Source organism: Felis catus, chromosome D3 (genome assembly GCF_018350175.1).
Source record: "Felis catus isolate Fca126 chromosome D3, F.catus_Fca126_mat1.0, whole genome shotgun sequence".
Classification (NCBI taxonomy): domain Eukaryota; kingdom Metazoa; phylum Chordata; class Mammalia; order Carnivora; family Felidae; genus Felis; species Felis catus.
In genome coordinates this window covers 63,255,224-63,270,272 of record NC_058379.1, presented here as the reverse complement: position 1 = coordinate 63,270,272, position 15,049 = coordinate 63,255,224, and the positions used below count along the sequence as shown (strand labels likewise).

At 36.6% G+C, this 15,049-nt stretch overlaps 1 long non-coding RNA gene and 1 other non-coding gene across 2 annotated transcripts in view; both read right to left on the bottom strand.

Annotated features, from left to right (window-relative positions):
• LOC109493429 overlaps positions 1 to 15,049 on the bottom strand; it is a 557,438-nt gene that overhangs the window by 107,405 nt on the left and 434,984 nt on the right. The window lies entirely within an intron of this gene.
• Positions 3,245 to 3,351, bottom strand: LOC111557432. The gene has a single exon (XR_002737470.1). It is a non-coding gene; the product is annotated as a U6 spliceosomal RNA (small nuclear RNA).

Here is a 15,049-nt window from a genome sequence, read left to right as displayed (position 1 = left end):
TAACAACTATTCTCTTGAAGCTGTTCCAAAAAATAGAAATGGAAGGAAAACTTCCAAACTCTTTCTATGAGGCCAGCTTTACCTTGATTCCAAAACCAGACAGAGACCCCACTAAAAAGGAGAACTATAAACCAATTTCCCTGATGAACATAGATCAAAAATCCTCAACAAGATATTAGCCAACTTCACCATGACCAAGTGAGAATTATACCTGGGATGCAAGGCTGGTTCAATATCTGCAAAACAATGTGATTCATCACATCAATAAAAGAAAGGACGAGAACCATATGAACGTCTCAATAGATGCAGAGAAAGCATGACAAAATACTTTCTTGATAAAACTATCAAGCATCCTTTCTTGATAAAAACCCTCAAGAAAGTAGGAATAGAAGGATCATACCTCAATATCATAAAAGTCATATATAAACGACCCAACGCTAATATCATCTTCAATGGGGAAAAACTGAGAGCTTTCCTCCTAAGGTCAGGAACAAGACATAGATGTCCACCCTCACCACTGTTATCCAACATAGTATTGGAAGTCTTAGCCTCTGCAAATCAGAAAACACAAAGAAATAAAAGTCATCTAAATCGGCCAGAAGGAGGTCAAACTTTCACTCTTCGCAGATGATATGATACTGTATATGGAAAACCCAAAATATTCCACCAAAAAAATGCTAGAACTGATTCATAAATTCAGCAAAGTGACAAGATATAAAATCAATTGTACAGAAATCGGTTGCAATCCTATTCACTGACAATGAAGCAACAGTAGAGAAATCAAGGAATTGATCCCATTTACAGCTGCACCAAAACCCATAAAATACCTAGGAATAAATCTAACCAAAGAGGTAAGAAATATATACACTGAAAACGATAGTAAGCTTATGAAAGAAATTGAAGAAGACAAAAAAATGGAAAAAGATTCCATGCTCCTGGATAGGAAGAACAAATATTGTTAAAATGCCAATACTACCCAAAGCAATCTATTCAATGCAATCCCTATCAAACTAACACCATCATTCTTCACAGAGCTAGAACAAATAATTCTAAAATTTGTATGGAACCAGAAAAGACCCCGAATAGTCAAAGCAATCTTGAAAAAGAAAACCAAAGCAGGAAGCATTATAATCCCGGACTTCAACCTATACCAAAAAGCTTTTAATCATCAAAACAGTACAGTACTGGCACAAGAACAGACACTCAGATCAATGGAACAGAATAGAGAACCCAGAAATGGACCCACAAACACATGGCCAACTAATCTTTGACAGAGCAGGAAAGAATATCCAATGGAATAAAGACTTTCTCTTCAGCAAGTGGTGCTGGAAAAACTGGACAGCAACATGCAGAAGAATGAACCTGGACCACTTTCTTACACCATACACAAAAATAAACTCAAAACGGATGAAAGACCTCAATGTAAGACAGGAAGCCATCAAAATCCTCAAGGAGAAAGCAGGCAAAAACCTCTTTGATCTTGGCTGTAGCAACATCTTACTCAACACGGCTCCGGAGACAAGGGAAACAGAAGCAAAAATGAACTACTGGGACCTCATCAAAATCAAAAGCTTCTGCACAGTGAAGGAAACAATCAGAAACCTAAAAGACAATCGACAGAATGGGAGAAGATATTTGCAAATGCCATATCAGATGAATGGTTGGTATCCAAAATCTATAAAGAACTTATCAAACTCAACACCCAAAAAACAAATAATCCAGTGAAGAAATGGGCAAAAGACATGAACAGACACTTCTCCAAAGAAGACATCCAGATGGCCAACTGACACATGAAAAAATGCTCAACATCACTCATCATCAGGGAAATACAAATCAAAACCACAATGAGATACCACCTTACACCAGTCAGAATGGCTAACATTAACGGCTCAGGCAATAATAGATGTTGGCAAGGATGCTGAGAAAGAGGATCTCTTTTGCATTGTTAGTGGGAAAGCAAGCTGGTACAGCCGCTCTGGGAAACAGTATGGATGTTCCTCAAAAAATTAAAAATAGAACTCCCCTACAACCCAGCAATTGCACTACTAGGTATTTATCCAAGGGATACAGGTATACTGTTTCAAAGGGACATAATGTACCCCAATGTTTATAGCAGCACTATCAACAATAGCCAAAGTATGGGAAGAGCCCAAATGTCCATTTATGGATGAATGGATAAAGAAGAGGTGGTATATATATATATGTGTATACACACACACACACACACACACACACACACACACACACACACAATGGAGTATCACTTGGCAATCAAAAACAATGAAATCTTGTCATTTGCAACTACTTGGATGGAACTGGAGGGTATTATGCTAAGCAAAATGAGTCAGAGACAGGCAAATATCATATGACTTCACTCATATGAGGACTTTAAGAGACAAAACACATGAACATAAGGGAAGGGAAATAAAAATAATATACAAACAGGGAGGGGGACAAAACATAAGATATTCTTACATATGGAGAACAAACAGAGGGTCACTGGAGGGGTTGTGGGAGGGGGGATGGGCTAAATGGGTAAGGGGCATTAAGGAATCTACTCCTGAAATCATTGTTGCACTATATGCTAATTTGGATGTAAATTTTTAAAAAAGTACAATTAAAAAAAAAACTTAGGTAAGTAAAACAACTTTTTAAAACTGTCATGGATATTGACCGTTATTGTCAGAAACCAGGTTTCATGATTCTCAGTCCAGGGCTAGTGTTTGTTTTTGTTTTGATATCAAATGCACATTCCTTTATTTTATACTTAGGAAAGAAATCACCCACTCTTCTTCTTTATTCCCTCCCCAGTCTTCTTCTGCAAATATTAAAAATTAAAACCAAATGAAGTTAATTATTATTATTCTTCAACGTGGTTTTCATAATTGTTAGGGTTTAAATTTTTACAAGTGGCCAATGTCCAAGCGACTTATAGAGTAATACTGATAAAAGGAAAATTCCATATTACAAGTTAGCAAATTCTAGTACAAAAATAGTTTGTGTGTTAGAATACCCTTTCCTTTTTAGAAAAAAAATTAAAGTGTATTTTTTTATTTTTGAGAGAGAGAGAGCATGCACAAGTGGGGAAGGGGCAGAGGGAGAGAATCTCAAACAGTTTCCACACCACCATCATAGAGACTGATGCTGGGTTGGAACTCACAAACCATGCGAGATCACAACCTGAGCCAAAGTCGCGCACACAACTGGCTGAACTACCCCGGCGCCCCATAATAGCCTTTCCTTTTAAAACTGTGGAATCTTCACAAATTCGCATATCATCCTGGCTCAGGGGCCATGCTAGTCTTCTTTGTATCATTCCAATTTTAGTATATGGGTTGCCAAAGCAAATACCAGTACTGTTTCTTATGCTTTAATGCCTGGTTTAGATAAGAAAATGCTTCAACAGTATCAAGAGCTACATAGTCATCAAGGGTTAAGTTTAGTTGACCAGCTGAATAGAAGATTCAGATTTTATGTACTTATCATAAATTACTTTACTGCTAACCAGAGTTTCTGAATAGCAGTGAGAACACAGATAATAGCATTACTTATGCCCTGAGTTGGTATCAAGCCAGTCAAAAGCAAATAAAGTTGATCCTTACATCAACCTGTAAATGTATGATTTCCAGCAACTTTTATGAAATACTGAAAATGATTTTCAACCTACATTCTACTTTTATAGACTGGTGATCCTCTGTGGACTCAGGAACTAGATGGGAACCCATGAACCCATGATTTTTCACATCCCTTTTAACAAGGACATTCGTTGTCTCTAATATCCTATATCAAACCATCATCTTACGTAACAGGAGCCCAAGAACACCTACTTCATAATAAATATAAGGACTATATGAATTTGGATTTTGATGTATTCATTGAGAACTTTTTTTCATCATGCAAAAAATGAATTTTTATGGTAAATACTGGTCAAGGTGGACTTTCCAGTCTCAAATACTCAAGGCTTTTTTTAAATATAACCTTCAGATCTAGGATAAAATAAACAGACTGGTTTTGTTGTAGACCACATATTTGCCACCAGCATCACCTATGGGTATTTCATAGGTAGGTGCACACAGCTCTCTGAGAAGGGAAGAAGGTAAGACCCTATCTTTAAAATATGCTTTTTATATAAGTGACATTTTTTCATGTTGTCAGCCTTCAATTTTCCACCGATGCACTTACAAGTTTTCACCAACACCTGAATGCAAATGTGACACCAACCCTGAATGAAGCATGGCTTTCCTTGCAGAGCCTTTGGTGCTGAAACAATGGGGAGTAATAAACACTCACCACTGGCCCTTTTCCACAGTGAAGTTACTCATTGCAAACTCACCAACAACTTTTGACCTCTAGACCCAAAGACTATCAATTACCCAGCTTACAGAGGTGGAATATAGTGAACCAGCAGCATCATTTGGCTGTCACCCAGTTAACATTCTATCATAGGTTGAAAAGCAATTTGTCCAATATTTCAACTGCCAGGGAGAATTCTTTATCAGCTTTTGGATAGGTTTGCCTTTCAATCGGATGATTTGAATAGCTTCTGTGGTAGGAGAGATGCTGCCCTCAGATAATGATTTTGCATTTCACCTCATCATTAATGCTGTGGACCTCAAGGGAAGTCACTGTGCCTTTTATGAAGGTCGAAGCATTTTATAACCTTAATAAAGACTCATAGCCTCAGGAATAGCAAGTGTGAGCAAGTGTGGGGGATTGAATAAAAATATAACTAAATTGGCACTTTAGACTACACTCTTTGGAGGATTTCAAATGCAAATCAACAGTTAAAGAGTACAATGGCACCCCAAACTTCAGTGCTATTCAAAAAAACACACACACACACAGAGAAAGTGGCATTATTCAAAGAAAAATGAGAGAAATTATCTTTTTCTTTTTTTCCAGAAAAGCTTTTGTCTGTAGTGTTATGTTTAATTGCTAAATATTTTACATTGGGTGCTATAGCAGTTTGATTGATTTGAATTAAAAACAATAATCATGGTGATTCTTAGTTATTGTAAATTTATTTGTATATATCATGTAGGTCACTGAATCTTGAAGTGTGAAATGAATACAATAACCAAGGGTGATTATGAGAACTACTCCACCATCTACATTTCCCAAGGTCACTCTGTCCCAAATATTACTAACAAATTACTGCTTTCAATAACTTACCTAAGGATACTCTCCAGAGGAATCATTTCAATTTAAAAATTCAATGGACTCTTTCAGTTTTCCTAGGCTTCTACTTCTTTCCTTCAGGCATAGTTTACTGGCTATACTTCTGTTCACAGGAACTGAGTAACAAAAAACAGAAGCCCCAATGACAGGCATTGTGATAAATTATATCTCATCTTCTTTGACTGTTGTAGAAACTTTTAGAAAAAGGCATATTATTCCTATTTACAGACTGGGGATTGGAGAGATGAAATAATTTTGCAAGGTCATGTTCCTGAGGAGTATCAGGGCTAAATTCTGCTGAAATCATCCAGTTTTTCAAGTGTAGAAAACCATACTATCTACTGCAGCAATAGAGAGCACAAACCAGGAGGGCAGGGGAATGATCTAGAATAGGACAGTGCTTGGAATACCCAAAAGGATCCTACAAATGATAAGACACCTGACTAAAAGGCTGGTTCTCAGGGTTAACCCTGGGGAGTCTGACTGTGACAGGCCAAGCCTAAGGCAAGAAAGGGTCTGATTTAAGTTATCAGCCTGAAGGTGAAGCTCAATAGTCAGCTTTGTCCACTGGCAACTGCCTAGAAGGCTACTGAGTTTTCTAAGCAATTATCCCATAAACTACAGGAAAGTTACAAATTTTCAACTTCATTTGTGCATTACTGTATGAATTTGAGCTATGTGAGGGCAGGGTATGGATCTTTCACTTTATCTCAAATATCTAGAAAATGCTTGCTAAAAGGTTAAGTTCTCAATAAATTAGTAATAAATGAAGGTGATCAAAATTCAAGCTAGGCAGAGGAAAAAAGTCAGGGTTAGGGTTCAGATACCCATCCTAAACCCAAGGCCACGGTTTCTGGGGATAGGTAGCACTCAGCAACTGAAACATGTTAGCGTGCCCAAGAATTCCAAAATAGGAGCAATACTTATTAACTAACTCCTTCATTAAGATCTGCCACGTCAATATATTGACTTTTAAAATCAGAGCTTCCTTTGAACTGGCTAGACTTGCATTACAGAGCAGAAAGCCTTTCAATTATTTGAGGTTTATTCAATATATTTCTACTTTTTTGAAATTTGTCAATATACCCACGATTAACCTAAACCTGGAACTGACCTATCCTGGGTCATTCACTCCAGTTTCATTAAGCACTTTGTCTTAGCACAGGCCCTAAAATGTCTTGATGCTCCTAATTTAACCTTTGTTCATTCACTCAGTAACTCCTTTGTTCTCAAATATTAAAACCAAACTATTTTTGGTTTGGTTTTTGTTTTTCTCAAATATTAAAACCAAACTAGGCTGGGGCGCCTGGGTGGCTCAGTCGGTTAAATGGCTGACTTCGGCTCAGGTCATGATCTTGCGGTTCGTGAGTTCGAGTCCCACATCAGGCTCTGTGCTGACAGCTCAGAGCCTGGAGCCTGCTTCAGATTCTGTGTCTCCATCTCTCTCTCTCTGCCCCTCCCCCGCTCACATTCTGTGTCTCTCTCTCAAAAATAAATAAAATTTAAAAAAATTAAAAAAATAAATAAATAAAACCAAACTAGGCAAAGGGGAAAACATAGCTAGCTTAGTCGGCCATCCTGGAGCACACCGCTTGTCGGGGAAAACAGAAAACAATGCAAGAATTTACAATGTAAAAGGCTTTCATAAGGACAAGTACAGAATGCTAGCAAATTACATGCCTGGTATTGTTTTGTCTTCACAGACACTGCAAATCTTGAGCTGATCTATATTCCTTCTTTGCTTTTAAACTGGGACAGTTCAAGCTGGATGTGCAGTATGTGCCTGCAGTGATAGGAACTAACTTCATCCTTTCCTGATCTTGGTTTCCAATTGTCTCATTTCCTTCACTACTAACTTCATTAACATCCTTTCCAAGTTGCTCAATGAGCAGGATGAGATGGGGTATGATAAATATATACACCATCCCAGAAATACTCCTCTTATCTATTAGGTGTATGGTGACTTTGTACATAGCAAATTGTTCTATTTATTTCTCTACACTGAGAGTAAGATAGAAATTTCCCTAATATTTAAATGTTTGAGGGGCCTGAGGTATTACTTCCAATACAATGAAGTAAGACAGGGGTATAAACACTGTACATTCATTTATTCATTCATACCTTCCTTCATTCACCACTTAGTTATTACAGGGCCATTTTGCACTAGGGACTTTTTTAAGCACTGGGAGATTAAGTAGTACAAATTTTAAAAAGGTCAAAGTCTTTGCCCTCATGGAGACTGCATTCTACAAGAAGAGATAAACAAAATATGCTGTGTTCAAAGATGAGACATATTATGATAAAAGATGAGCAAGGAAGGGGAATACGGATAGGTTATCGTGCAAAAACCATGGCTTAGATGAGAGTGGTGTTTGTAGAGATGTTGTGAAATAATCAGACTCCAGAGACATTCCAAGGGGAAAGCTGAGAAGTTTGGCCAAAAAATGTGAGGCTGGACGTGATCAGCCAGATTTCCAGGAATAGGAATTAGGCAGAGCACTGGTCAAGTTGAGAAGATTGAGCAAAATTCAGGTGGGCACATACACTCAAGCAAGGGAGACCCTGAGCACAGAAATGAGGATTTGGGTAAAAGCCAGAAATGAAAAAGGGGCAACAAAGAATGGAGTAGTAGCAAGGAGATGGAGAAAAGCAATCTCAGGACCGAGAGCAACCTCATTTTAAGCTCAGGGAAACCCAAAAGCTGTGCTGATTGCCAATAACCAGGAACCATTGACAGCAACCACAGGGCCAGCTCTCCTACTGCCTTCCATCAGTTGCAGGCACCTCATCAAGTCTGCCCACAGAATTCTGGCCTTGGACCTGTCTTATGGAGAAAAGTGACTTACAAGGAGTTACTTGAGTAACTATCACTAATACATTCTTTACGTGAATTTCTGCATTAATCCACCTGTAGGTGAGTTCTCCTTGAGAACAAATTGGTCATGATGTCATGTGCCTTTTCTTTTCATGTGTACTTAAGTGTTTCTTCATGAATATGATTACATTTTCATCTGTGTGTTTGCTCTGACATTCCCGATGACAGGAGACAGTTTTAAGAGGTGATAAGTGTGGGACTCTTTCTATTCATACCTCCCAAACTATCAGTCCCTCCATACTGGCCAAAACCAAGGCTGATTTGTGCTACCCCAAGACAGAGGGAGCCCCTTAGATTTGTATACCAACCAGTCTCGCCCCCCAGGGCCAGAGCCTTTATTTCACTGACAACTGATAACATTTTTAACTCTTATAATGAGATATTTAGATCACAACAATGCTATTAGGTTGTATCCATCGGGGATTGTATTCATGAGGCTAAGCATAAGCTCTTTTAATGTTAAAACACTTAATATACGTATTAAATATATTGATAAAATATATTCTAAATGTAACATTTTATGTATTTTTATATATATTTTATATTATTTATTTTATATATGTACTTTTGCTGCATTATAATGAATGATTCAGCTCGCTCTAGGATAAGATTCCTATTTTCCAACTCTACAAATTAGGTGTTATTAAAATAAAAATATGCATGGCATTTTAAATTCTTTTTTAACCTTTATTTATTTTTGAGACAGAGAGAGACAGAGCATGAACAGGGGGAGGGTCAGAGAGAGAGAGACACAGAATCTGAAACAGGCTCAGAGCTGTCAGCACAGAGCCGGACACCGGGCTCAAACTTACTGACCGCAAGACCATGACCTGAGCCGAAGTGGGCTGCTTAACTGACTGAGCCACCCAGGCGCCCCATAAATATGCATGGTATTTAAAGGGCAGAACCCTCCTTTCTCTTGCTTGAAGAAAGAAAAGTTTTTTTTTTTTAAGGTGTGAATGATATGGGAAAAACTGATGGAAGTAAAACTGTTAAACTGAAAGATTAGCAAAAAGAGAGAGAGAGAGAAAAGAACTAATTTCATGAAGGACTATGGGGGAAAAGGAAGAATCTAAGAGTGAGATTATACCTCTGGACAATGATGCTCTTATCCCTGGCCTGTGGGAGGAAAGAAAATGAATGAGTAAGCTAAAGACTCCCAAGATAAAATTATGTTTGTAAATATTTCCATGCACTTAAAGAATAATTCTTTCTTCCTAATATAATGAAATGTATCATCTGCTGTCACCTACACAAACAAAACAAAAAAACAAACAAAAAACAACATAAAACAAACAAACAAACAAAAAAAGCGTTTTCTTCCAGAAGTTTGTGTCTGAATTTCAGTAGCTCCTAGCAGGTAGAAGGTTCTGTGTTAGAAAGTGATGAAGAGAAACAAACAGACTTGGGACTTGAAAATCAAATCAGTTTTCAGAAGAAAGTGATCAGCCTCTAAAGCTCATGTCTAGTGACTTGAATCTATTTTAAAATGTGTTTTTAAAAAGCCTTAAGATTCCAATTTTATTCCTATGATATATGGTTTTGGAGTACAGAAGTCCTGAATATAATTCTTCATTGATTTCCAAAACAGATTTGTCATTATTAGAAGTTTTATGAGGACCATAAAAATAATAATTGCTGTTAATAGTTACAGAAGCCCACTTACAAAATAGAAAAGTGAGCAAAGGTTATAACAACTCACATACATACACATACAAACTCTACACAAAGATCCATGAAAAGAAAACCGTTCAACTTCATAACTAACTCAATAAAAACAATGCCATTATTTTCACCTATCAAATTGATAAGATCTCTCTAAAAGATCATATTCAAGTTGACAATGAATCTTTTATGAAATAGATGGGCCTTCTCATCCATTGAATGGATGATAAATTGGTATTTTTGGGGGACAGGTTTGGCAATATGACCCAAAATCACTAAAAATGTTAATACATTTTGATCCAGATATTTTACATCTGGGAATTTACTCTGAGAAAATAAGCGTTGAATTATACATTGATGTCAAGTGGTGTTATCAAAGTGTTAATTGTAATAATGAAATATTATGAAGATGCAAATCCTCAAGAATAAAGAATATTTTAATAAATTATGGTATGCTATATGGAGATTAAGTATAGCTTGAAATGACATACTTTATTTTAACAATTTTTAGGAAATCTTTTCTAACATAACACAAAAGAAAAATTAAGATATAAACTATAGATTTGGTAGGATTACTGTTATTCTAAACACATATATATGTATGGATATACACACATAAATAAATAAATGATCTCCACATGCTATATAGGGAAAAATTTTTTTAAACATCAATTAATCAAAACATTAGCTGTGATTTCTTTGTAAGACTAAGAGTGACTTTTATTAAATTTTCTTATTTGCCTATTTCTCTAAACTAGTTTGTAAGCCAGAGAGATGGAGATAAACATGGGTTTTTGAAACCTTGTATTCTGTGCAGAGTGGGTGCTTAGTTGTTTAAGTGAAGGCAAAAAAATGAACAGGCAAATGCAGCCATTTAATATCTCTGAAGCCCAGCCTTGCAGAGAAAGCCGCAAAATGACAACTCTGAGGATAATGTAAGGGTGACCAAGGGAAGCAACATGAATATTTTCTCTTATGAAAGAACCATGAGATTTTGCATATTTAATGTAAAGCTGTGAAAATGTCTGCTTTCATGATCTGATATGAAAGATCTGCACACATAAAAACTCCTCAGAGTTCCATTTGTCTATTTTGCTGGAAGACTGAGTCAGTCTCTCCTGGGAGGCCACCTTACCTTTCACAGATTCTGGATGCCATGGTGAGCCAACATTCACCCAAATAGGACACAGGCTCATTTTATTGATATATTTTTGTGTGTGAGAAATAGGAATGCTATTTTCCACATGCCTACTGATGACATAGCATTACAGCATACTTTCACTTTCTTCAAGTGTTGTGCATTCCTTTCTCTACACTTTTGTTCATTTTCTTATTCCTCTTAATATGAACCTTATTTTCTCCTCTGGTCATACAAGTCTAATATCTACTCCAAGTCCCAAGATAAGTCACCCAGTACCCATGAAAACCTCTTGACTCAATAGTCCTCAATGTATCTCTCCTTCTATCATTTAAAGCTCTACACAACTCAACAACTGATCACAGAGTAGTTTCTTCCATAGCTTTCCAATTAGTCTGAGGTTATTAGAAAGTAGAAAACTTGAGGTACAATTATCCTGTTTTTTTTCCCCCAATGCCTCAGTGCTGATCACACTCAATAAAGGCTAATTGAATGATTTCCAAACATGTTTGAAGTAGTTCAATGTTCCTTCAGCAGGTTTTTAGCAAAACATTTCAATGCACTGGGTACCATGATGTTTTTAGAGAGAATACTCCAAGGAACATAAGAGAACTTGGACCAGATGGGTCCTCATTTCAATATGGCAGGGGAACATTTCCAAGGCTGAAGGACTACTTTCCACCTCCTCCTGTGTAAACTCTGGCTTGTCACACCTTAATTATTTAACAGCCCCTGCCTGGCATGAAACCAGAAGAGACTGGCTCATTAATGTTCCATTCCAACACACATTCTTTCCAAAAGCCTTTAAGAAACTCATGAATATTTCATTGTCTCTATAAGTGCCAGGAAGATGGCACCATTATCTAAGAAACCGAATGCTACTTGCTAGGTTTGCTTCCTTGAGCAACTTAAACCCAAACAGGGTACATTCCCTTCAACAATCCTTTCTGTGAGCCCATACCCATTAACAGGTGACATAAATGAAAAGCAGAATCTTAAAGAGGGCATTTAATAAAAGAAGGCATGGTGGGGGGTGGGAGGGAGGCGTTCTTCTCTTTAAAGGCAGATACCTGCTTGAGATTGTATATACAAACTCAATTAGAGCTGAGGAGAGATTAATAAAGTTTAATCTAATCTAATTTCTTAGAAGCACTTAATGAAAATTTAAAAAAAAAAGAAAGAAAGAAAAAAAGAAACTGAGGGAGGTAAATCTGACCACAGAAAATATTTTAATAGACAAGGGAAAAAAAGACTCAGGTCTTTTTCCTTTCTTTACTACCCCCCCCCCCTTTTTTTTCTTTTTAGAGACAACTTACTTCAAGCCAAGAAAACTCTAGGGAGTTTGCATATTTAATGTTATGCTTTCCCACCCTCTTCTTTCACACTCTTCCCTATATGCTCAAGAGCCATATGATTGGGGCCATAAGGAAAAGCTGCTTTACTCAAATATATCCAAGCTGTGAGCCAATTTTGAAAATAGAAACTAAGAAAAAAAAGAAAAAGAAAAAGTGTACCACATTTCGAAGTACCCCAGGTCCACAATGGCTAGTGAATTATGATTATGCATTAGGGCATAATCATAAATCTTGGGCTTGTTAAATGAGATTATATTTTCCAAATACTTATTCTATTGAATATGTATATATGACACCCTAGAATTCCTACAGAAGGTATAGGCATTGTTTTCCCATTTTATAGGTGAGAAAATGAACATGGAGAAGTTAAAATGATTTGTCTCAAGAAAATACATACTTATCTGATGGTAGATCTAACTGTAAAATGCACACCTTCTATTCAGTCCAGATCTCTTTAATTGAAACCACGTGCTGTATTCGTAAGGGACATTCTTTTCCTGGAGACTTAATATTCTCTGGGGAAAGATTAACTCCAATATAAGCACTGCTTCAAAGTATTTTAAAATTGGGTGCAAGACCTAGTTCAAAACTGGTATGAAAAACTTGGAAAAATCTCCAACTGACAATTATCTTTTTTTCCATCATTTAAAAATAAATGTTTGAAAATATATGACCACTAAGAATGACATTTAGAACACAGAACTGGATGTAAACTCAACATCCCAGTACCATTCATCTGAATTCTTCATTAGACCGTGTTCCTTTCTTTTTGTTCCCAAAGGCATATTTTATTCTATCTTCATGAAAAGGACAGGTCATTATCTGCAGTATGACAACAGAAGAGATGAATGAAATGTAGACTGGCCATAACTAAAATAATAATAGAGTTACCATATTACAGCTTTGGCTAGTAGCATGCACTTTTTTATGTAACTAAATATAATTCTGGATATAATCTCTGGAAATTAAAATTTGCTGTAGTTTGGGATTGTTTCCCTGATAACCAATCCAGTACTTTTACCTACAGCACTCATTCTTCCGTGGCCAGTCAACTTTGCATGTAGGCAGTTGCATACAACAAATAACATTGAGTGATTTCAGGGTCACAGAAAAGACACTAACCCTACTAGTCCCCACCTAGTGACAGAAAGTATTGCTAAGAGCAGTGGTGCTTGTAAGAGTCAGCCACTGCAGTGCGGTTCCCAGAAAACCCTGACATGGGACACAGAATCAAGACCTTACACGCTAGCCCTGCAGAGTGAAAAAAAGTTTCAGGCTACTTGAATGGATTTCTCAGGCAGAAGTGGCCCTCAAATCCTCACCATCTATAGCCATCTACCAAATGAATATTGGATGGATGTGTTAAATCTATTTAGGTGAGATTAATTATTATTCTTTTCAAACATTTCAAAGAAACCAGGAAAAGGAAGGCAGACACAAAAATTTGCAAGACTGTATGAACTAAATACTTTTGACACAAATGTCACAAATGCATTGATTGAGCTTATATAGGGCAAGATCCTTGGACTGGGAAGCAGAGAAACTGAATTGTAATTCCAGATCTGTCACTAAGTAAAAATAAATGTATCTTCCTAGCCTATCTTCCTAGGCTGTGTCAGGATTAGGTAACTAATGTGAAAGTCAGACAATAATATAAATGCAAATGCTCATAGTAGTATATTAGTATAAATATTATTAATAAAATGTTAATATACAGTTATAGAAATATATAAGTATTTTATCACATAATGTAACTATGCAGCTTTATAATTTGCACAATACATATTTATAACTAAGGAGATTGTTAGTGGCCCAAAAACTAAAATTAAAAATTATTGTACTAGAATGTTCTAAAAATTCCCTGGTAACGTTCATCAGAATTCTGGGAAATAGGAATTGTTTTCTTTTCTAACTTATATCCTAGATTCCTAGTTCTGAAATTTAATACCATGTCTTTTCTTCAGAATCTCATTTCCCAATTAAGCAATTTCAATGTCTATAGTGGTTAAACATCAATAAAATATGTACTGCATTCACTTGTGTTCAAATCTGCTTTTAGCCCTGGGGAACATACAGAAGTAGAATACAACCCTAGCACTGAAGACGTTTAAAATGTATCCTCATGGGAGTTTACAATAAGTTACAGATTTTTTTTTTAGGATTAAAAGTGAAGTTTAGAGCTAAAATATGGTGTAAGACAGGATTCCCTATAATCCGCAATGGAAATGAGGCACTGTGGATCACTCATACATTCCTTCTCATCCTATCATGTTTTAACATCTCCTTTAACCCCATACATACATCTAGTGACGATATCACCTTGCTCCTTACCTTCAGCCAAGCTTCTTGGAAGCCTGCTGTTTCCTGGGGTCTTGCTTGCATTGCACCACTTACTCAAGGCAATCACTAACACCAGTTACACACAACTGAAGTTTTATCTGAAAAATTCTACCTAGAAATGCTAGTTCCACTTGGGAAGTAGTCTACACATACCCCAAGTTATTACAGGAAAGAGTTTTTCTTTCTGCCACTACAGTACATAGCCAGGCATCTTTTCCATCTCCACTGTCAGGTTCCTCTCTCTTTGCTGCATGACCTTGATTCCTTGTCACATGCTACAGGTGTTTGTTATGGTAGCACTCTACTTCTGTATTAGTGAGTATAAAGATAAATTCTATTTTAAACACCCAATGCCTTAAAATAATGATAAAATCTCTTTCTTCCACCAGGACAAATGGAACCAAAGGACTCTGAAACAGTAGAACCACATGATAGAAGGAACCCAGATCCTTAAGTTGCAACTAGGGAAACAGTCTTCTTCTTCTTCTTCTTCTTCTT